Raw genomic sequence first — 22,148 nt, 5'->3', positions numbered from 1 at the left:
TCTCTCTCTCTCTCTCTCTCTCTCTCTCTCTCTCTCTCCATCTAATGGACCAGAAGCTTCTTTGAGATGTGAAATCTACACTTATTCTTGGGTATAAGGCCGAGAATTCAGAATGTAACCGGAAACTATACTACATAGTAATATGGAACCAGTGAGCTCTTCTATAGGTCCTAGGACCTCCCAAGACATGGATTCTGGGTTCATACCAGGCTTGCACACCCTCTAACTGAGCAGGCATTAAGTCCATTGGCACCAACTGTTGGTTCCTCCCAAGATAGAAGTGCCATCATCCCACCATTGATAGGTAGCCTGTCAGTCCTGTAATGACTAGCTCTCAGGCTTTATATCTGGGTAGAACTATTGATAACTTTTCCATCTTGCATAACATCTTCTGACACTATGAAAACTAGTCCTTACGAAGGATGCCACCAAGTGAGTTCTGGCTTGTTTTTTTCCCATCTTGTGACTGAAGAATACATTATGTTTGGCAATAGGATCCTACTACATGTTCTGGCAGGCAACTAAGAAAATTATCAATAGTCTGTCTGTATTTTGTTGGAGTATCATGGAAACCTCTCCTGCCCAACCAACAAGACAAAGCGTGGTTCCTATCTTCTTACCTGCTTCTGGGATTTATTATTTTTAACCATGGCTCCTAGGAGTATCTTATCTCTGCAGTGTGTGTAATTACATTAGAACTCCTTCTTCCCCTCTTACCCCACTCTACCCTCATGGGTGCATATGGGTGTGTGTATGTGTATGTACTGTATATGTTTTTAAGTAAGTTTATAAGTAGTGGTCTCTGGCTTTTCCAAACATGCTTTGTATTATTTATTCCACTCACTTTCCTTCCTTGTTCTTTACCTATATCCCACCTAGTAAGTTCCTCCAATTTCTTCCCTTCCCCATTCATAGTGCCTTTATCAGTTTTCCTCCTTGCTAGAATGCTCTCTCACCCTCTTTCCAATGGTTCCTTTCTACCTCCCTCACTTTTATGGTTACTCTAGATTGTACACTCCTACCTAAAGATTGGGATATATGATTTACATATAAGAGAAAACATTTTGTATCTGACTTTCTGTATCTTGGGATGACTCATTGAGTACATAATATTTTCTGTTTGTAACCATTTGCCTGCAGAGTTCAAGGGTTTTTTTTTTTCTTCAGAGCATAATAGAATTCCACTGCGTATCCATAACTCATTTTCATTATCCATTCATTACTGATGGACATCTAGTTTGCTTCCATCTCCCATGTATTGTGAGTAGAACGGCAATGAGCAAGCCAGTATCACTGGAGTTGAATGTTGAACCCTTAGGGGACAAACCAAGGACATTTGGTAGTACTAGATTTGCCCTCTGCTCTTTGAGGATTCTCCACGCTGATTTCCATAATCATTACACCAGTTAACAGTCCCACCAGCAGTGAATGCATATCCATTTACCACATCCTCACCATTATTGGTCATCAGTTAATTTTAATGATTCTTACTGGGCGGGGTTAGGTGAGCTCTCAAAATGGTTTTAAATTGTATCTCATTAATGGCTAATGTTTTTTTTACCATTTTTTAGGATACTTCTTTGCCATTTTTATGAAAGATTTTTATGATAAAAAATAATTATTTTATAATACTAAAAAATAAGGAACCAAAATTATATTTTATTGTATAAAACAATGTTGTTTAAGTATGGTATCCAGTTTTGCCTTCCAGAGAACACACAACTTTATGCTTATGTTTAGGACAGCTCTACTCCACATCTTTACTACAAGCCCTTAATATGTACCTTATGATCTTGACATCTCCAATATTTTAGGGTCTCTATTGTAACTGAAGCTGCCCCTTTACCAGTGGCATTTTTTGGCCTCCACAGGAACTTCATTCCAGACATCCAGTGCTAGACTTCAGTTTGTCTTCATGACCACTCCAATTGCATCTTCTGTGCCTCCAAAGCCAGCCATACGTGGATGATACTTACACTTTGCCAACTTCATCTTCCAGTTTATACATTCTCTATTTGATCAGTTTCTGTGGCATGAGAAATACTCTCCTATTGTCCAGATAAAACAGAATTTGCACCTCAATGGTGCTGATCTTTTATTAATCACCTCTTATTATTCAGCTCCAGCTTGACCACACAGGTAATGAAGTACAGAGCTTTCTTCCTCTCCCTAGAGAATAGTCATCCGCATTGAAAGTTGCAAGAGAATGACAGGTGTGCTAACAGTGCCATACAAAGCTTCCAGTGTCATGATTTCACGAGTCCCCATTGGCGGTATAGACCCTTCTCTATTGTTTGGTTCCTTTGTGGCAGCAGACAATTTTTGCCATCTAGTACCTGGGAGAAATAGGCTTTACAAACTTCTATTTCCTAATGTTTTCCAACCTTTCTTGTTAAATAGTTGTGAAGTTCTCTCTGCACTGTTGAAATACAGCTTCCAAGGCTTCCTGGAGAGCCTCTGGAACCCAAGGAGAGCAGGTAATGTACTCCATCACAGGAAGGCCTTGCAGCTCACTACTACCCCCCTTTTTCTGTGTTCTCTCTCTCACCAAGAACTCTAACACACCATCCAGCCCTCTGGAACTCAGGAGGCCAGAGGGCAGTCTCTTCTGAGCTATTTTTATTTCTTCTTTTGAGAACTCTTTGTTCAGATTCATAACCAGTTTTTAAATTGTTTTCTCATCTCTTTATATTTTAAGGATTTTTTCATTTATTCATTTATTTATTCATTTACTTTACATCCAGATCACAAGTCTACCGCCTTACTGTCCTCCAAGTCCCACCCTTATATGCTCTGCTCCCTATTATTCTCTCCCTTCCTCTTAAGAGATGGGGAAGCCCACCATGGGTACCACCTCACCCTGGCATATTAAGTTTCAGCAGGACTAGGCACATCCTCTCTCACTGAGGCCTAACAAAGCAGTCCAGGTAGGGGAAGAGTATACAGTGGCAGGCAACAGAGTCAGAGACAGTTCCTGTTCAAATTGTTAGGGGCTCCACATAAGATCAAGCAGTGTACCTGCTACAAATGTTTAAGGAGCCTAGGTCCAGCCCCTCTGTGCTCCTTGGTTGGTAGTTCAGTCTCTGTGAGCCCCTGTGGGCCCAAATTAGTTGACTGTAGGTCTTCTTGTAGCGTGCTTTCATACTACAGCTACCTCAATCCTATCCCCCAATCTTCCACAAGACTCCCCAAGTTCCACATGATGTTTGGCTATGGGTCTCTGCATCTTTTTACATCAGCTGCTGAGTGAAACCTCTCAGGAAACAGTTATGCTAGACTTCTGTCTGCAAGTATAGGCGAGTGTTATTAATAGTGTCAGGACTTGGCTCTCTCTCATGGGATGTGTCTCAAGTTGAGACAGGTGTTGGTTGGCTGTTCCCTTAAGCTCTGTTCCATCTTTATCCCTGCACATCTTGTAGACAGGACAAATTTTGGGCTGAAGGTTTTGTGGGTCAGTTGATGTCTGCCTCCCTCCACTGGAAATCTTGTCTAGCTACTGAAGGTATCCACTTTAGTCTCTATATCTCAAGCAGCTAGAAGTCTTAGCTAGGGTCACTCTCATAAACTCCTGAAAGTCTCCCCTGTTCCAGGTCTCCAGCTAGTCTCAGAGATGCTCCCAGGAATGTCCACACTTTCCCTGCTGTCTCCTACCCTCTCTCCCCACACCTGATCCCCATCCCTGTTCTCCCCACACCCTTTCCCACCCAGTTCTTTCCCTTCATCCACATCTGAATTCTATTTTACTTCCCCTTTTGAGTGATATTCATGCATCCTCCCTAGGGACTTCCTTATTTCTGAGTTTCTTTAGGTCTGTGCACTGTACCATGGTTTTTCTGTACTTTATATCTAATGTCCACTTAGAAGTGAGAACAAATCATGCATATCTGTCTAGCGCTGGGTTAGCTCACTTAGAATGATACTTTCTAGTTCTATCCATTTTCCTGCACATTTCATGATGTCTTTGTTTTTAGTAGCTAAATAGTGTTTTATGGTATAAATATACCACATTTTCTTTATCCATTCTTCAGGTGAGGGACATCTAGATTGTTTTCAGTTTCTGGCTTTTACAAATAAAGCTGCTATGAACATAATTGAGAAAGTGACCTTGTGTTATACTGGGGCATCTTCTGGGTGTTTCCCTAAGAGTCTATAGCTGGGTCTTGGAGTAAAACTATTCCCAATTTTCTGAGAAACCACCACGTTGATTTCCAAAGTGGCTGTAAAAATTTGCACTCCCACCAGCAATGGAGGAGTATAGTTCTATATATAGTCTGGATATTAATCCTCTGTCAGATATATAGTTAGAAAATATTTTTCTTCTACATTTTGGGCTTACTCCATTTCACTTGTTCGTCTCCTTTGTTGTAGAAAAGCTTTTTATTCATTAAGTCCTATTTGACTAATTCTTGAACAAATGAAATCCTATCCAGAAAGTTCTTCCTTGCACCTATGTCTTCTAGGGTACTACCTGCGCTTTATGGAGCAGTTTCAGATTGACACTCTGATCCTGTTGAAGTTGATTTATGTGATAGATACATGCCTAACTTCATTCTTTTACAGATAGACATCCCGTTTTCATGGCAGCATTTCTTATAGATACTGTCTTTTCTCCAGTGTATATTTTTGGCATCTTTATCAAATATCAGATGATTATAATTATATGTACTCATGTTTGGTTGTTCTGTTCTGTTCCATTGATCTATATGTCTATTTTTCATTTCTATGACTCTGTAATATAATTTTAAATCACATATGAAAATCTTTTAAGTAATATTTGTTTTGCTAGACTCAAATTTAAATTTGAAAAAATTCAAACAGAATTACTAAAAGAGAAAAAATGGAAATAAAGTGGGCAGGTTATTCAGCCGAAGCTATACTTGGTGTGAATTTCCTAAGGTTTGAACTAGTGTTGTTGCTAGATGTGTCAAGGGCCAAGATCTGACAGGGCTGCCTTTATTCTAGATACAGCCTATAGCACATGAGGTATATATGGTTTATGTATCTATGAATTCTGTCCAAAACAAAATTTTAAACTTAGAACCATGTGAGTTCAGGTTTCATTTTTAATATCTTTGTTTCTTTCTTTGTTTTGCCAGTGAATTGTCCTGTTGGGCTACATGAGCTTCGTAGATGACAACACAGTGTCCCAATAGCAAAGGGTTGAGCATTCTTAGCACATTAGGAGCCTTTGCTGGCTACCACTCTCTTTAGCACATTTTAGCCATTCAGATTCTCTCCTGCATCAGAGAGCACTCAGATTGTCTCCTCTGGAGAGACTACCATTCAGCCAAAGTTTGTCAGCAGTCAGATCACTGAGGTCTGTGGTGGAGTTCTACTCTCTCTGCGCTTTGTGTCACTCAGCATCATATGCTGGGAGAATGAGGAGTTTGATGGAACAGAATTCAGAGTTAATGCTGCTGGCAATAAACCATATGACAGATTAGTGTCTTTGCAAGCCCAGCTACCCTCTGACCTCAGGCATGGGGCTATGATTATCAGCATTTGTCTTTGAATGGGCAGGTCTGCTCCATGCCACTCAGGGAGGTCTACTAAGCATATTCTCTTCTGCTTCTCTTGCTACCTAAAGTTAGCATGTTGTTGGCTTCCAGGTTACCTGTTCTCCACAACTGCCTCACATGGCATCTAGAGTAAATTAGGTTCAAACATCAGTCCACAGCCTTCCAGTGACTTTGAGAATAATAGAGGGACCTTCTCCAATGCTGTTGCCAGCCCCTCAGCTCTATCCAATGCTTGGGAAAACTGTTGGCTAATCTTGTGAGCAGGGCTCTTTGACTCTTTGCCAGGGCACCTGGGCTTTTGAAAGAGGTTTCTCTCCTTCCTCCCCATACAGAATGCTACAGCTGGTTATGTGGTATCCAGTCGTTTTCCCTGCATAGCCCCTTGTTTTCCTGTCACCATCTTTGTTACCGCTAAAACTCATCCAATCCTTGTATATTTGGAACAGTCTATGCCTGGTTATTCTGATTCTTTTATTCCCTGTGTCGGAGAGGAGCAGTTGGTAATTCATCTTGCTTGAACAGCTACCATTGTTCTCCTGGAGTTCTTTCTACCTAGTCTTCCTGTCTCCTAATAGATTTGGAACATGACAGCTCATAAATGATCCTTCTAGGCTATGTTATGTAATACCATTTGCTTTCTAGAAACTGTGATGATTACACTCTTATAGAAAATAAAATGTTTACTGTGGCTTCCAAGGCCCAACCATACCTAACTTCTTCATTTTTTCCTCTGCCTCTTGATCACTTTGCTGTGGCTTCTTTGTTATTCCTGACGTGAAAGAAGGAAGGGAACAATGAGATGAGAGGAACAGAAGTCAATGGATGCAGAATAGGGAACAAGAGTAGTTAAATACATGTGACATTAAAGCTAAGAGAAGGATAAAGAGGAAAAAAGGGGACCAACAAGGATGGTAAGGCAGATGGAGGCAGCCACGGGTAAACAGGAAGGAATAAGAGTAAAATACAGCAGCACAGGTGGGTACAGGTGCCATAAAGAAACCTATGTTAACAAAAAACTCAGCTACAATATAGATATATTCATAGGTAGGTAGGCAGGTAGGCAGGCAGGCAGGCAGGCAGGCAGGCAGGTAGGCAGGCAGACAGACAGATAGATAGACAGAAAGAAAATCTGGACATACCCTAAACTAATCTATGTATTAGATACTTTTTCTGGCTGGAATATTCTTTCCTCACCTGTTTATGATTTATGTTTGTGGTTTTAATTTATAATACTAAAACCCCTGGTTTGGAGGAAGCTTCCTCTGAGTAGCCAAGACTCTGGGCAAGTGCTGTCATATCCAACACCTTCTCAGAATGATACCTTTGATCTTAGTCTACTCTGTGTAGCATTACCTTGCATTTCTGACATTATATCTCATCCATTGAACTACATAATTTACTAAGCTATAATGCACACCTAAGCTCATTCTTGTTAGCACTCCAACTCCACAGTCTTTACTTCATGATAACTCTTGGTAGCCTTCCCTAGCATGTGGAGAGCTGTATTCAGTGAGCAGTGTCTTGGAGACTTTATGCATATATTTCATTTAATTTGAGTCTATGAATGTTCATCAAAGAGCTAGGAGTCATACAGATAGTCTAAGAAGGCTGAGTATACTATCTGGAGAGTATCCTCTGTGAGGTGATACTCCAGCCCTCATCTTCCTTGAAACAAAAGTGTGAAGTCACTATGAAACAGAGCAGCGTCTCTGTATGCTTAGATTTATGTGTTATTTTATGGTAAAACACACATACACACACAAACACACATATATACATATATAAGAATAATTTTTTCTTTGTAAATATTTGTATAGAAATGTTAAAAAATATTGTATAATACTGTGATTTATTTTCATGTAGAAATTGGTTTATTGATGATTTTATCATCTTTTGACATTATTCAAATAAGTATTATTGCTGAGAATTTTTTTAATTTTCTCCTCTCTCCTTTATTAAGGTATATTCTATCCAGTTCACACCATGAACTGGCATGGAGAGATTCTTGTCCTGATTGTGCATTGTTTAGTTAGTAGGTAGCTGAATCTGAAGATGTCATTGCATCCCCTTTATCATGAAACAGATTATAGATCCTGATTTTTTTCAGTATGGATTATAACTTGTGACTGGAACAGATCTTTCAAGGCTTTTTAACCAATAGTTTAAAGTCTAGTTCTAAGTACCATGACTATTTTAATCATAAATTGTTCTATATATTTCAGCAATAGCCATATTGAAAAACACTTATATAGCAGCCTATCTTTTTAATTATGTAGAGATTTCCCATCATTTCATGTACCAAGTTAGAATATTATTACTATTATCACAGGATATTAATAATTGCTTCATATTTGGTGTGTGTGAATATTTCTATCAATATAATATCAGCATTGGATAGCTCGCCTATCAGTTCAGAAAAAAAAACAAGGCTGGGCGTGGTGGTGTACGCCTTTAATCCCAGCACTCGGGAGGCAAAGGCAGGCGGATTTCTGAGTTCTAGGCCAGCCTCGTCTACAGAGTGAGTTCCAGGACAGCCAGGGCTACACAGAGAAACCCTGTCTCGAAAAACAACAACAACAACAACAACAACAAAAAACAGAGTAAAATACAGTATTTTATTATTTAAAATTTGAGAATCTGGGCATCTTAAATCACCAGAATCTATTTTGGTATAATCTATCACCTTTGTTAATGTTTTATTGGACATAAATCTTATTGTATCAGGTTGCATAGCGACAATATGGTTCACCAGCCTTTCTATTTTTATAACTTTATTTAAAACTGACATGTAACTTGCTGTACTGAAATTTCAAGTGAGCCAGTTATTGGAGTGTAACAAAGTTTTGACGTCAGAGGAGCTATTTATTCTACTGGAAACCATTAGCAATGCATTACTCTTTGGCACTGCTGTTTTTTGCAGGAGCATGGTTAAAATTTTATGACTGATTTTGACCAATTAGGTTTTTCTCCTTCTGAGAACCAAGGAATTTATATATACTACAAAATTATATTTTATATATATGCATATGTATAACATATTCTTAAGTATATATCTATATATTGAAATTATACATATTGAAAAGTTCTTTCTAAATAGTCATGTATTAAATTTTTATTATAATTACAATTGCATTATTTCAAGCCTTATTAATATTTTAAAAAAGAGACTTGGGTGATAATATTATTGGATTTTTTTGGATATAGATGCTGATCAGACCAACAGTGCTGCGATGTTTGTTAGTATTATTTCTCTACCATTAGTTTTAAAGTATCCCTTATAATTTTTTTATCACTAGAAATAGATTCTTTGTAAGTCTGTGAGTGTGATAATATTAATTCAGATATAAAATCAGGTTTGCCCCCTTCCTTGCTCCATCTACATGCCTTTGACACTGCTTAAGTGCAGGGATAGGCATAATGCATCAATGCGTGGAGATTGACTGCCTGGCTATCCTAATGCCACCTTACCCAGTGATCTATGCCAGATCATTTCAGTGGACCACCATTTGGAGCTAAGTAGAAGAAAATATTTTAGTCTTTCATCAAGGAAAGGGATCGCTTGCTATTAAAACCCTATGTTATAGCCTTGGCAGACCTTAACTGCAAAATAACTTCATGGAATTATCTAAATAAATGCTTGAATTCAAGAGTATTAAACTATTTCTCTCAATTTCCAGTGTGATATCAGGATTTAAAAACATTACATTTTCTTCCTATTTGTGAGACAAGGTCTCCCTTGGTACAGGCTAGCCTGAACTTCATATCAGGCCAAAGTTGGCTTGCAATCTGTGATCTAGTTTCAGCCTCCATTGGGGCTAGGGTCTTCATGATCCATTGATCTCTGCATTATGTACAGTTGTGGTTTTCTGTAATGGTTTCCATTTGTTATAAAGAGAAGCTCAACTGATGAAGGGTGAGAGCTATACTCACTTGTTGATGGAAAGATAAGTTCTAGAATGTAGTAAGAACTTGTACTGGTCTAGTAAAGTGGCTGTGGAACGTTCTCTTCTGAGAACCCATGACCTAAGTAGCCTTGGGTATTTGGCTAGTCTTCTAGTGCCAGGTGTGATTTACCTCCTCCTGAATGAACTAAGGATTTTAGATTTTAGATTTTCTTTAGAAATTATTGTCTCATGTACAGAAATAATTTTCCAAAATTCCATAGAATTTCTGGATATTGTGACACCTAACTTAGAGATCTCAAATCCTGAAAATACCATTTAAATATTTTGTCAAGCTCATTTGAGCGAGAAAGAAATAACCAAAGTTATTGAAATAAATTACAGGAATAATTGAATGGCTTAACTTAATAATTTTATAATCCAAGTCTCATGTTTTGTTATGTTCCTTGAAAGGTCACAGATGTGATCTCTTTAGGGAAGTTATTAAAGCCAATGTGACACTAAACTAGTACATTTAATTCCAGATTAATATTTGAATTATTTCTATTCTTTTTTTTTTTGTTATATTTATTTGCATGTGACCGATGGGCAGTGCCATCTCTCTCCATCTACCATGTGAGACCCAGGATCAAACTCAGCTTATAGGTGTGATGGCAACTGCTTTACCCAGTAAGCAATCCTGCCAGTTTTGATTATTCCTGCTCTTGAGTATACAGTAAGGCTTGTGGTCAGGAGATGATTTCTGGATCATAATCTCTGCCGGTGACCTAACCATCCTCATGAACAGCACAGATGCTAGACCTCTGTAATTCCTTTACTCTTGCTCTGTTCCCCGAGTAGATACTAGAAGTAGAGCACTGAACAGATTTGGCCCTATCATGCTCTTCCTCCTTTCCAAAACAAAAAGAAAAAGAAAAAAAAAAGGATGTATTACTCAATTAATTTTACCTGAGTTTAATTCTTAGTCTTATTTCTTCTACCTGTGTAATCTTGAACAGGATTGTATTCACTTATCAAATATCCATTGCAGACTCATTGTCTTTCCTTTGGATCTGCTAGTTTCTCTTCTTCAAACAAAATTATTTTTGTTTTTGTTTTTTTTTTAGTTTCAGTTACTATAATAGTAATGGGAGGATAAAATGTTTATATAAAATATAAAATTCTAAGTTGTTTTTAAAATGTATGTAATTTTAAAATATTTATAGAATCTGATAAAATTACAATGTGGTTTTCACAGTAAGAATATCTATGAATCAGAGGCTTGAGTAGTGTTACTCACTGTGAGCTTTTCACTGAGTCTTACTTTTGTTACCTTCGCAGCTAGCATTAGTTGAGATATGCTGTGGAAGTGCTCATAAAGTCTGCAGCTGATTTGCTGATTTTATTAAGCATCTGAAAACCATTTATACAGATATAGAAGACTGAAAATATAAATCTACAAGTATAGGTGGTTAGGTCTTTTATTTTTGAACTATTAAATCTATGTTTAGGATCATATGGAACATTCCTATTAGATTTCCTGAAAGTAACGTTGGTCTTTGATAAATCCTAGTCTTTTGTGGTTTCTTTTTTTTTCTTTTTATTTATTCTTTAAAACTTTCCTGCAATTTGTTTTAGTCATATTCATGCCCTTCTGCTTTTCCCAATCCATCCTACTTTCTCCATTTACCAGACATTGTACCTTTTTAACCATTATGACCAATTTTTGCTCCCCAAATATCTTTTGATGTGTGGCTTTCCACTGAAGGGTGGTCAGAATGAATTTCCCTCTCCCAGCAATTGCCAATAGCGCTATAATGAGGGGTGAGTTTCTGTGCCCAGCTCCTGTCTCCATGATGGCTGGGATTTGGTCTGCATAGGTCCTGTGCACGTCTTCCATGAGTTTGTATGTGCATCTGCCTTGTGTCTGAAAGACAGTTTCCTGGCTCGTACATGCTTTCCGTTTCTCTCTTCCACAATATCCTCAAGCACGGAAGCAGAGGAGGACTGAGAGTTCATATGTCCCATTTAGGCCTAAGCAATCTACAGTCTCTAATTTTTTGTGCCTTGATTTCTGTGTTAATAACCATCTCTTAAAAGTAGAAGCTTCTCTGATGAAGATATATAGGTGCATTGATGTATAGGCACAACAATAAGTCATTAAAGTCAGGTTAATACTATGTTGATTTTGCAAAATATTGTGTATATGTTTTCTCTTATGGCCTATGGCTGGTATAACCATAGATTTCCAGGGCAGTAATGGTGCCAGGTTGGTTTTTCGATCATGTGGAAAAGACTTATTAAATACAATCAGAAAATAGTTGGTTACTCTGATGACATTTGTGTCATCCTTGCATCAGTGGACCTGTCTTGCCAGGCAAGTCATGGCTGTAATGTGTAGGGTGCATAGCTCGATGCAACTGATCATTGCAGTTTCTCCTCCAGTGCTGTGTACACCACCTTTCAGCACTGTGAAGGTTATGTACTAGAGGTTTAGCTTCCACATCAGTTGCAGTTTGGTTTCTCTGTTCAAGTATGTGGTGCCTTTATCAATAGGGTTTTTCTCATGAAGTTGGGGGCAAGCATCAGCAATATCCTGTAATAAATGGGAGTCTCTGGGACTTCATTGGCCAATGACTTCAAAACAAGTTACTCATTTTGGAATTTGGGCTTTTGATTAGGTAGTTTGTTGTCTAGTAGGGGTATTGTTGCCCTGCTATAGTTCAATTTTAACACTGTGTGTGTGTGTGTGTGTGTGTGTGTGTGTGTGTGTGTGCTTCTAGAATAGATATTTTCATATGACATTTCCAAATAGTCTGTAATATTAATTACTTCCATATTCCATCCTCTACCCTGCCTTTTACCCACATCTCAATTTAATCCTTCCTGTTCCGTTGTTCCTTTTTAAACATTTACACCAGTATGTTCTGGATACCCTCCATTGAAAGATCTTCCCAAGGTCCCTTAGGAATTTCCTGACCCCTATGTGTATTCTAAATGAAACACCTATAGGCTCAAAAATATATGTACAAATCTAAATACAGATCTAACATGTGATCCAGCTGTGCCACTCTTGGGCAATACCCAAAGGCCTCTATATCCTGCTATGGAGATACCTAGTCATCCATATTCATTGATACTCTATTCACAGTAGCCAGATGGAAACAACATAATGCCTGTCAGTGGATAAACAGATAATTAAAATGTGGTACATTTACACAATGTGCTATTATTCAGCAGTTAAGAAAAGTAAATTAGGAAATTTGTAGATAAATAGATGGCTCTGATAATAATCATTCTAAGTGACGTAACCCAAGCCATGAAGGCAAATGTCATATTTTACTTTTAGTTTTCCTTTTTTGGAGTGGGGGTAAAACAGTGTCTCACTATGTAGCTCTGGCTGTCCTTGTCTAACTCTGTAGACCAGGCTAGCCTCAAACTCACAGAGATCTGACTCTCTCTGCCTCCAAAGGATGTCCTATTACATCCAGTTTTTTGTTTGTTTGTTTGTGGGTTTGTTTTGCTTTGTTTTGTTTTGGTTTGGTTTGGTTTTTGCTGTTTTGGAATTCGGTGCTTGTAGCACTGCCAAACCCAGTAATGCAACTCTTTTTATATTTTCAGTATTCTTACTAGGCTATTTACAATGTAATATAGAACTTGAATTAAAAGAAATTTATACAATTGACTAAACCTTTATAACTAGTCACTTGTTCTACTTTTATAAATAAAGACTCACAGCCTTCAGACCTCTGAATAATTATTTTTATATGTCAAATACCACTTCTTTATTGGTAGAGAAAATATCTGCTTTACTAATAGTTGGTAGTCCTTATATAATAAAAACAAGCTCGTTATTCCATTTAACTCTGTTCTTAGTGACTTTTCTACTGATGCAATAAAATACCATTATCAAGGCAACTTAATAGAAGAAAGTGTTTTATTTGGGCATAAAATATCAGAGTGCTAGATACCATGTTGGCTAAGAAAATGCTTAGCTATGGCAGCAAGAACAGCCAAGAGCTCACATTTACCTAAAAATATGAAGTAAAGGGAGATACAAGAATATCACAAATCATTGGAAATCTCAAAGCCCACCCCGGCAGCACTCCTCCTGCACCATGGCCACATCTCATAGTCTTTCCCAAATAGTTCTTTCAACTAAGAACCAAGTATTCAAACATAGAAGCCTCTGGAGGCCATTCTCATTTTTACTCCCACAACATTGAATGTTAGTAATATAGGAATTGGTTTATAGGCTGTACAGTAATGGTTAACATAAGCTTAATGGCCTCCAACCACCACCACTACCAAAATGTCACATTCTGAAAACTGTATTTGCATGCTCTAATAACTGGAACCATCCTTTGCATAATAATTTAATTCTGATATAAATTCATAGGTGGTTTGAGAGATTATTTGATTTTCATATCTATTTACATATTCTGTTAAAATAAGGAAAGATGTATAATAGTCATGGGACTAAAATTCAGCAACTATAATTTATGGGAACCTCCTTCTTAGAGATGTCACTGAAAAACAGTATGGCTAAAACATTTTTTTTCAGAAACACATCTAGATAATTTAATTTGCATTTTCAAAGGAATGAATTTGTCTTACTCCCACTGAACTTTAAAAATAAATAAGAATCCTAGTAGAACTCAAATTGCCTATTTTAAGTTTTAAAAAACTTTATTCAAGAGGTCAGAAGACCTGCATTTTCATTTCATTAGATCAAAGCCATTAAGTATTTGTGATAATCTTTTTATATATTTTGCAGTACCCACACTTAGTTTTGGAGCTAATGAGAACCACCAACACAAGGAATGATTCGTATGCTTTCTTTTTCTCAGGATGTATGACTGTGGTGCTACCAGCAGTTTAGAGAAACATTGCCATGGTATTAAAACTTCAGGAAAGATGTGGTATCTCTTTTTGGAGTACCTGATTTGGTAACAAATAATCACTTCATTTTTTTGTTTGGGGGAGGAGGGTAGGAAAGAGAGAGAATGAGTCAGTCGTCTCAAAGTGTAGCCTGGCCTGCACTCAGATTCACTACATAACTTATGCTCATCTTGAATTAATGACAATCTTATTTCCAGCCTCACATCCCCTAGTTCTATTATTACAGGGATGTACCCCATTCCTGGTAATAAATTAAATGGTTTTTAAAATAAGAATGTAGACACAGAATAGAATAAAATATGCATATTGATTTAAAAATTCAAATCCCATATGCCATGAGCTATAATTTTGAGCTCTTTGGTCATCTTTTCATTGGAAAGGTAGACTTCCGTTATAAGTCTTTCTTTCATATTTAAACACTTAATGTCTTTTATGTACTTACCTGACTTTTTAAAGGCTGCCTATAGCTGTTTGAATGAGAATGTCCATAGGATCATGTGTTTGAACACATGGTCCCTCCTTGGTAGAGAGATTTGGAGAGGCTATAGAACCCTTCGGTCATGGAACCCAGATGGAGGAAGTTTCTTACTGGAGGAAAAGTGCGTGACTTACCAATTTCCAGTTCCTCTGTCTGCTTGTCATGTGTAGCTGAAATATGATCACTCAGCTTCCAACTCATTTAGCCTTCCCTCGCTTCAATTGTGGACATCTAGACAACTGGAACAGAAGACAAAATAAACTCTCACGTAAATTGCTTAGTTATTAAAATAGTAATAGTACTTGAACCAAAGTTCAATCCTGTAACTCAATCCTATAATCCTATATGTACATAAACCAGCATATGTATGTATACCTGTACACACATGAATGTGCACAACTACACATATAAAATATATGTGTATTCATATACTTAAAGTGCTAATATGTATATTCGTGTGTTTCTTTACATAAATATATTTGTGGTTTATGAAATGGTTGATAGGACCTTAAGGGATTTATGTACTAGCAGCAGAAGCAGTGGAATCCATATATAAATTTTAAGGAGCTCACTGAAATATTGTGTACTAAGTGCAAAATGAGTCATAAGTAAGCTTCAGAGGTTCTAAGAAATTATCATCAGCCATTGGAGTGGTGCAGCACTATATAGTTAGACTTCATTGTCAACCTGACTTGAATGAGAGTTACAGAGTAGATACACCATTAAGTGAATCTGTGAAGAATTTTCCATAGAAAATTAATTGAGGAGAGAAGACCCACCCTGAGTGTGTGTGGCCCCATCCTGTGGACCGAAGAAAGACGGGAAATGTGTAGGAAAGACCAAAGAGCACTAACATACTTGTCTCTCTGCTTCCTTGCTACAGGTAGAAGACAAATGTATACATGTATATCACATACACACATACACGCATGCATGCTGTGTGTGTATGCTTGTGCTCAGGCCCCTATACCTAGAATTGCTTGTGCTGTGATGCCTTCCATAAAATTATACACCATACTCACACACTGTCACCAAAAATAAATTATTTTTTAAGTTCCTTTTGTCATGTATCTTGTTACCATAGTGGGAAAAATAAAGTGGAAAGCTTCCATAGAAGACGAGGGAGCTACTGAGCATGTCATCTGTAAACCTTTAGAAATGCCTTATAGGAGATATATGGGGAAAATTGAACCTTTGGGTTGGAATATCCCCAGAGGTCTGTCAGGAGGTCTTAATGAGTGGCACTCTGGTGGGAGTGGCAAAAAAAAAAAAAAATCTGGCTGAAAGGCCAACAGGGTGATTGTGTTCTTAAGAAGTCAGAGAATACGTTCAGTTTTAGGAACTAGAGTAGAGGCTGTTTTGAGTCACAAGAAGGTACTCCTTGCTGTCTTCTCCCTGAATGCCGAAAAGTTGAATGGAGCTGTAATAAAAAATAATGGACTAAGTTGTTTGCTGGAGGAAAGTTCAAGACAGGAGGACAACCAGCCTGTGGCATGGTTATTACTTGATGAACTTAGTTGAATATACAGTGACAAAGAGCAAAAACATGAAATGGGTGTATTTCGCTAGAAACGAACTGTGAGTGACTTTAAATTTGCAGTTAAAATGGATGACCACAAAGCAGAGGTAATGGTAAAGAAATTCACATGATTAAAGAGAAGCCTCAGGATCCTCCCTGAGATAATAGATTGTAAATGCAATTCTAAGACCAAGAGTATTGAAGGCTCTAACTTGTATAAATACAAATTGATTTGAAAGAAGAGAGCCCGAGTAGAGAATATTGATGAACAAGTCCTCTCCTTTAAAACAGCCACCTATGGATTCCCCCTTCCACCAGGTTTCTCAGCCAAAATGTGCAAAAGTCCTGACAGCTGTGACAGAAGGAAGACAGACTACATAGTGAACAGGTGTCAGAACTTGTCAACATCTCCCTGCTGCATGGTTGTTTTTCTGGTATGCCGAAATGCAAGAATTATGCAGTCATGAAGTCTTGGTCTACAGGTTCTCAAAATCTGATGAAGTCAGCTGATGTATGGCAGGGTCAGATTCTCTTGGGATAAACATTGTAAAGCCACTACATGTACCTGTTATAATGGAGACATCAGAATGTTGAAGGTGCCAGAATCGTTGGATGCTGGTAAACATGTGATAAGCACAGAATGGAGCTGGCTCAATAGGAACTCTATGTGTGATGCAGGTGTCAGAACTAGAGGCATACTGATTCCCCAAAACATTCCCAGATGGTGCTATTACAGATCCCAGGTACTAGACATGGACTAGCTGGGGTTAATGATTTCCTTTTGAGTTTGAGTCTGCACTTTCCTTAACATACTCCTAGCCCTTTATTTGTGAATAGGGATATCACTGCTATTGTATGTTGGAAGCATGTAATGCTGAGGTTTTCGATTTTCATTGTTATTCTTTAATCTTTTTTACAGTCTATTCATTATCCCCTCCAACTATTCCTTATCCCATTCCTCCTCCCCCATCTCCAAGAGGATGTCCCCATCTCCACCCCTGACCCCTACCCTACCGGACCTGCCCAGTCCCTTACATGAGTCTTCTCTCACTGAGGTCAGACCAAGCAGTCCTCTGCTGTGTATGTCCCTGAGCTATCCAATCTCTGGTTCTGTGTCACCCAAGTAGTGTTGCATAAGGGGTTCGTCTGATGGAGTAGGCCTTCAGTAGATCAGATACTGCTTGGTTATTCCCACAAGTTTTGTACCACCACTGCCATAGCATATCTTGCAGAGAGAATACCATTGTGGATCAAAGGATTTTAAGACTGAGTTGGTTTTTCCTTTGCTAGAGTAGAGTTCCTTCCTGTAACAAAAATGCAAGCATGTGGTTGTGAAGGCTCTTGACTCCTCCATACTCAATAGATTGTACAGGTGATGACTTCACCAACTGATCCTTGTCATCAGTTTATGGAGAGCAACCTATTGTCTTGACAATAGCCTGAATTGTTTGAGGATTCCCATGGAACTCCACTGGCCAACAACTCAATTAGCTTAACCAGATCCTCATACTGGAAGCTTCTTTTTATGACAAGAGATAGAAAGTAGAGGCTCTAACTGCACCCATTATTTGGCAATTTTATCTTCACTACATTCATATATTTATATATTTCAGGAAGATTCTACTTATTAGGTTTCCATAGAACTCTTCAAATGGCCCCTAATTTCAGCTGTCTTTCCCATATTCAGTCACTTAATTTCTTTCCTCTCTCTCCCCATCGATCCTCCTGTCCCAGTGCTCCCCATCCATTTATAACTATCCATTTTACTTTCCTTCCCTAACAGGATCTATATGTCCCCCCAGTCCCTTACTCTAAACCATGATCCTTCCATTTCATGTGCCCCCAAAACCATCCAGCATGCTTGCCTTGTGATCTGAATTGAAATAACTGTCTCTCTTAATTTCTGGGAGATTGTATTATAATACCAGTGCTATTTTGTTTATATAATATTAGAGTTACTTAAATAGCTAAATATTTAAATATTTGGAATAATACATGGTAGAACCACCTGTCTTTTTCTCTGCTGGAGACTTTATAATTAGAGATTAAAATTCTAAGTGATTTTGAGTATATTTTACATTTCTTATGTCAGTTTTAGTTATAGTTTCTTGAGACTATCTTTATTTTACTCAAATCTCTACTTACTAGTATAACATTGTTAAATATTCCATCAAAATTGCCACAGTATTTGGGATGTTATTTGTATATGTGTACATTCATACATGTATATACAAAATTACTAGACCTTCACTAAGTCCCTCCTGTCCTAAGCCAGCTATGAGTGGAGGCTTTCTGCTCCCATGCACTTTCCCTTCTACCTAGAGAAATAATTGTTTAGATATATTTGGCTTAATTTGATCTGCTTGTAACTTTTGTGTTGTTGTTGTTTTGTACATATGTAAACATGAAAAAGTGCAGCCCTTTCCTAAGTTCCAAGAAAATTATCTCTTATATCTTACTGACCAGAATTGTATATACATGTTGATCTATGAACAAATTATGGTGGCCATGGGATGATCTGTGCCAAAGAACTAAACAGAGATGTACCTCTAGGCTGATATGTGTTCACCAGAGTTCACCAAAAAACAAAAAAAAAAAAAACAAAAAAAAACAAAAAAAAAAAAACAAAACCAGAAGTAGTAGGAGAAAGGTATACATAAACATGCTAAACATGCATATATATGTAATATGTATAATATATTATGCAAGAAACATGTACTAGTATGGTATATAGAAAATTATGTAAGAAATATAAACTGTTAAATATTTTATTTTTAGACATTATCTTTATTTTAAATTATGTTTATGTGTGTTTGTGTGGGGTTATGTATAGTTGAGAGTGTACATGAGTGTAGGTGCCCATGGAGACCAAAGAGGGTGTAAGACCACCTGAGACTGATGCTACAAATGGCTGGGTGCTGGGAAGCAAACTCAGATCCTATGCAAGAACAATTGTTCTTAACCACTGAGCAATCTCTCCATTTCCTGCAAAATATAGCTCTCTCTCCCTCTCATCCCACCCCTGGCTATAAAGAGAAGGAGGGGAGAGAGAAAGGAAAGAGAGAAAGGGGCTGGAGTGGAGAAGGAGAGAATACTAGGCAGAGGTTGATTTAGTTCAAGGAATTTGCTCACATAGTTATGAGGTCTGACGTGGGAAATCCGTATAGCAGCAGCTAGTAAGACTAGGATAGGAAATAATGTTGCAAACTTGAGGCATAATTACTTCATCCCTCAGAAAAATGATTTTTTGATTTTAAGTTCTGGTAGCTGATTGGATTAGACACACTTCCATTCTTCACATTAATGTTCTTTAGTTAAAAGCCACTCATTGAAAGTACCTTTATAGCAGTACCTTAATACTGTTTAAATAGACAATCTGTCATATAAATCACCAAGCACGTGGTAGTTTTAAAACATCAGTAATTTGAAATTTAGAGGTCTTATTGGAATGGAGAGTTTGGCTAAAAATTTCCCTAGAGTAGGTAAAGGGTCATGTGTGGAAGGCTGCATCCACTGTAGGTTCTAACCTTGATTTGCATAAGGTCATACTAAAGAGAAAAGTTACAGAATTGACTGCTTAATTGAAATTTAATGATAGGGTTTTTTTTTGCTTTTACTTTTTATTTTATTTGAACTTTTATATGGTTTGGGGGGATTTGATATACAAGATAACCCATGCATTTACTCTTGAGCAACCTCACCAGCCCCAAATGTAATAGTGACTCTTACAAAAAAACACTCAAATATGAACTAGATAACCAGTGCTTACTGAAGATTAAGTTTCAATATTATACATTCCTTGACATCAGGTGTAAATAGCATATATTGTAAAAATGAGAGCTTGTTCACATGGAGTTCAGTAGATAATATACATATTAATTTTCTATAGTTCAGTTATATCAAACATTGAATAGTACCTGATATATGAAAGCATCAGGATTCCCCAGAGGAAAAAAGTACTTAGGATTGGAATTAATTGTATTGAATTGAATTATATTCATATCTGTATGTTTATTGTTTCTTACATATAAATACAGGATGATTATTTTAGCATATGTAAACACTCAATTTCTTTAAATGTCCAAGCCACAAATTTTGCTCCCTACTGTGTTCTTGCAGGTATGATTTCCTAGCTGAACACCTGTTCTTTGCAAAGGGATCTCTCAGGCTGTTTCCGCTTCCACTGGATCAGCAGGTTCAGTTCTCTGTGATTTTGTGCAGTTGTTCATACAAGGCAATCTCATTAGTCGCAATGAAGAGTCACCTTCTGACACCATACACTATTCTTCCCACATCCTTGTTCACTCTGCTCCTGCGTGAACTCCTATGTGCTCTCACAGGGCATTTTGTTTGCTTGTCCAAGAAGTTGTTGGGAGATGTTACTAATCGACTCTTTCCATCTCCTTCAGTGGTGAGTGCTGGGTGGCTGGCTATCTCCATATCCCTGCGATGGGGATCCGGAGGTGATTAAAGAATTCTTCCCTTCTTAGATCACATTTATGAGATTGGAGTTGGCAAAGATACAAATATCAGATATTGACATAAATGACTAATGAACTGTCTTCCAATCCTGAAATTTATTGGTTTTGGTTTCTAATACTCCTTTATTGGCATTCATATTTCCAAACATAGAGAGGCCATTTATTTATCTATCATCAACTTTAGCCATATTGCTCTGTAAATTGTATCGTTTTTCACTCAAGCTTTTAACTCAAGAAATATAGCTTACTAGTCTTCCTGTCTCTTGGTACATCGTCCAAATAGCATAATTAGTAGCAACAATAGAAATTCAGTAAATATTTGGCATGTAATCTAAAAATTACTCTTTCATTCAGAATCTGAGGAAAACATATCAATGATCTGTGAGTTTCCCCTTAAATGGTATAAGCAATAAGTAAATACCCTAGATGTGAATTGCCTAATGTTGCTAAAATACAAGCTCATTCTGTTCACTTTCAGAGAGGAGAATGAAACTTCAGAATGTTGCCCGATTTCTTTTCTTATTTTCCTTCCAAAATGAATTTTAGTTGATTTAAGGCTTTTGAAGAAACCTAAGAGCAGCAGCTCACTTTGTATAGGAAGGAGAACTGGAGTAAGAACATGGTGATCCAAATGTCTTCATGCCTGTTGATTCTGTCTGAATGCTTCACGAAAAATGTGAAATTCTTGCTGGAAGCTATAACAGGACTTTTTTAGAAGTCATTTAGTCTTGTCCTCATTTCTTTCTCAAGTAGGTAGCTGTATAACACCCTGTCCTAAGAACAGGATAAATATACACAGCAGTAAACTAAGTGGCGTGAACATATTGAACTCGTCTTTTTATCTTAGTTCTTTACATTTAATTATGTTCATTTTTAACAGTATATAAAAACTGTACATGCAAATTGATGTGGTGTGAAATACATGTATACATTATGAAATGCTTAAATCAGGACACAATAGCACATTGGAAATCCTTATCTTCTCTTTAATTTAGAATCCATTGATCAAATGTTTACATTTTCTTCTTTTCTCATCACTGCAAGATACCATATTACTCTCAAATTTGAGACCAGTGTGTTAATATTTCACATGTGAGTGAATTATGTAGTGTTTGTTTTCCTATTCATTCTTTTGAGACAGGGTTTCTCTGTATAGCCCTGGCTGTCCTGGAACTCACTCTGTAGACCAGGCTGGCGTCGAACTCAGAAACTCGCCTGCCTCTGCCTCCCAAGTGCTAGGATTAAAGGCATGCGCCACCATGCCCAGCCTTCCTGTGCATTCTTAATCCACTTAGTATAATGATCTCCAGTTTCATCTTCATTGCTCCATATATAACTGGATTTTGCTTCTTTTATATAACTAAGTAG

At 37.5% G+C, this 22,148-nt stretch overlaps 1 protein-coding gene across 1 annotated transcript in view; it reads left to right on the top strand.

The window, feature by feature from the left end:
• Positions 1 to 22,148, top strand: part of Mettl15 (methyltransferase like 15) — a 175,145-nt gene that overhangs the window by 119,421 nt on the left and 33,576 nt on the right. The window lies entirely within an intron of this gene.

Source organism: Mus pahari, chromosome 3, assembly GCF_900095145.1.
Source record: "Mus pahari chromosome 3, PAHARI_EIJ_v1.1, whole genome shotgun sequence".
NCBI classification, from domain to species: domain Eukaryota; kingdom Metazoa; phylum Chordata; class Mammalia; order Rodentia; family Muridae; genus Mus; species Mus pahari.
This window is presented reverse-complemented; position numbering and strand designations above follow the sequence as displayed.